The 3,221-nt window shown below is 45.0% G+C and overlaps 1 pseudogene; it reads left to right on the top strand.

The window, feature by feature from the left end:
- LOC112070293 (zinc finger FYVE domain-containing protein 9-like) overlaps positions 1-3,221 on the top strand; it is a 50,965-nt pseudogene that overhangs the window by 8,117 nt on the left and 39,627 nt on the right.

Raw genomic sequence — 3,221 nt, 5'->3', positions numbered from 1 at the left:
ATTCAATATAAGGGATATGCTAGCCTAGCTAACATTCAATATGAAGGGATAGCTAGCCTAAGCTACATCAAATATGAGGTGATATGCTAGCCTGCTACTCAAATGCTGTTTTTTCTGTTTAAATTTAGGATTAGTATTTGTACTTGTTAAGGATACCCATTAGTTCCTGCCAAGTCAGCAGCTATCTTCTGGGTTTATTATGGATGACCATTAGTTTCCTGCCCAAGGCCAGCAGCTACTTTCTATGATCCCCATGTAGTTCTGCCAAGCGCAAGCGAGCATACTCTTGCCTCGGGGTCCAAACCCATTAAGCCCCTTTCCATATTTTTAGATGCATATACAAGTACCTAAAATGTACTAGTACACGTTAAAAAAAAAACTATGTTTCGCTAACATTGTAGATAATATAGTGAAAACAGCACAGACTATGAAAATAACGCCATATGTGAATCATGTAGTAAAGTGTGTAAGAGCTATTTGACCAAGAAGGAGAGTGATGGAGTGCTGCATCAGATGACCTGGCCTCCACAATCACCTGACCTCAACCCAATTGAGATGGTCTGGGATGAGTTGGACCGCAGAGTGAAGGAAAAGCGGCCAACAAGTGCTCAGCATACAGTACCAGTGAAAAGTTTGGACACACTTACTCATTCAAGGGTTTTTCTTTATTTGGACTATTTTCTACATTGTAGAATAATAGTGAAGACATCAAAACTATGAAATAACACCTATGGAATCGTATAGAAGCCAGAAAAGTGTTAAACAAATCAAAATATATTTGTAAAACCGTCACTCTTCAAAATCTCTGGTCCCTGGTAAAAAAATGTTTTATATAACCTTTAACTAGGCAAGTCAGGTAAGAACAAATTCTTATTTACAGTGACGACCTACCCCGGCCAAACCCTGACCAGGACGACGCTGGGGCAATTGTGCACCGCCCTATGGGACTCCCAATAATGGCCGGCTATGATACAGCCTGGAATCGAACCAGGGTCTGTAGTGACGCCTCTAGCACTGAGATGCAGTGTCTTAGACCGCTGCGCCACTCGGGAGCGTAAATCCTGGTCCTCTCCCCTCCCTTATACTGCCATGACCCTGAAGTTCAGACAGTACTGTTTTTACCCCTGAGGTCCTGGTCAGCAAGAAGACTGGCCAGGTGTGTGTGTGTGTGTGTACTGTTCTTCTCCGATTGGCCATTGATCTTTATCCTCTATCAGACCAAGACTGCAGTCAATTCCTTTCTCTCTCTCGTCTTTTCCCTGAAGTGTGCATTCATTCAGTAATAGGTGATCAGAATGCACTCAACAGGTGTGGGATTGAAACGTTAAAACCAAGTTATAGGCCTATATTTGATGAGCTTGAGTGTGACAGTTATTTTCGTCGTCGCAGGTATGGGCGCTTGGCGCTGGCCAGACTGGATGAGGGAGTGAGGCTGAGTGAGAAGGAGATCACAGCTACCCAGGACTGCTGTTGGAGAGGACCTCTGGACAGGTGAGGGAGTGAGGCTGAGTGAGAAGGAGATCACAGCTACCCAGGACTGCTGTTGGAGAGGACCTCTGGACAGGTGAGGGAGATTGCCTGATGAGCGAGACATGGGGAGGGAGAAGAAGAGATCGAGAAGTGGCGCTAACCCTGTGGCGATAACCACTTCCAGTGCCGGCGCTAACTGTTAACTCGAAATGACACAACGACAAGGTTCCAGTTTAACAAAGTTTACTATACCGTATGAACACACTCAAAGGTAGCCATTCCACTCAAGGCTAGGTCCATCGACCACCAGACTTCCTGTGCATGCGCACTCTTGACTGAGTGATAGCCCCGTAATAACAGAAATATAGGGATACTTAAAACATGAACTTAACACTAACCCAATGGCGCTAACCACTTCCAGTGCCGGTACTAACCCGGTGTTAACCATATTGTAACAGGTTCCTGCGGCGGGTGTCAGGGTGGAGGTACCTGACTCATGGAGAACTACTTCCAGGCAGAGGCCTTCAACCTGGATAAAGTGTTGGATGACTTTGAACAGAAGCAAGGTGAGTCAATTAACACATTTAACCAATCGATCCATCAACCCACCAATCACATTTGCACTTACTGTGCTGTGGTCCGATTCTCTACCCTTCTCTCTAAAGTATGTATGTTTAAGCAAAGCAGAGGAAATGTGTTTGTTATAGTACGCCATGGCTGTGTTTACACAGGCAGCTCAATTATGATCTTTTTCCACCAATTAGTCTTTTGACCCATTGGACCAGCGCTTTTGCCAATAATTGGGGAAAAAGATCAGAATTGGGCTGCCTGTGTAAACACCGCCCTAGATCAGAATTGGGCTGCCTGTTTAAACACAGCTGTGGTGTGTTAAGGCAGAGTATAAGTGTGTTTTGTAAGACACACACACACACACACACACACACCAAGAGGGTAACGGGCAGATAGGAGACACAGCTTATAGAATGGATAATTAGTGCCTCATGTATTTGGTTGTGTGTGTGTGTGTGTGTGACATTCACATTGTACGTTTTGAAAATGTTGTGGAGACGGACAGGACCTCCATAGTCATCGTTATACTGTGTCTGTAGGACAGTTTAGTGTGTTTGGCTGTGTCTATTGGACAGTTCAGTGTGTGTGTGTGTGTGTTATCCATTAACTGTGTCTATTTAAGGCTAGTGCAGAGATCAGCAGTGTAAGGTTGGAGCCATGCTGTGTTGAGGCTGGGTCTGTCATAATGAGAAATTGGGTTTCTTCCCCATTTTGTTCCTTAAAGGTGACACATGAATTATCACACACACATGCAGTCGCTCGGTTGGTTGGTTGTGTGTGCCTGCCATGTCACGGTACAGAGAGCTCAGTGTGTGTTCAGGCTGTGAGTGATTATCTGGGAGTCCTCTGCCAGATCCAGCTTGGCAGATTAACTGGGTGTGTGTCGGGTGGGTGTGTGTGTGTTATGGAATTAAGTGTTCAGGAATGTGGACTCCTCCCAACATTCCAGACAGTATTCAAGTGTCAGGAAGGAAAGAGAGGAGAGGAGGAGGGAAATTAGTCAATTTTCAAGCCACCTCCCTCACAATACATCCCACCACCCATTCCAGCCTCGTTACTGAAAGGTGTGGAGAAATGAAGTAACACAGTTTGTATTTGGTGGTTTAGTATTACATTCCAGTTCTCCTGTTGTCTCTGGTAATATCCTTCCCTCTCTCTCCTGTTGTCTCTGGTAATATCCT

Source organism: Salvelinus sp. IW2-2015, unplaced genomic scaffold (genome assembly GCF_002910315.2).
Source record: "Salvelinus sp. IW2-2015 unplaced genomic scaffold, ASM291031v2 Un_scaffold1277, whole genome shotgun sequence".
Taxonomy (NCBI): Eukaryota; Metazoa; Chordata; class Actinopteri; order Salmoniformes; family Salmonidae; genus Salvelinus; species Salvelinus sp. IW2-2015.
The sequence above is the reverse complement of the archived record's forward strand: the minus strand, read 5'-3'. Positions and strand labels throughout refer to the sequence as shown.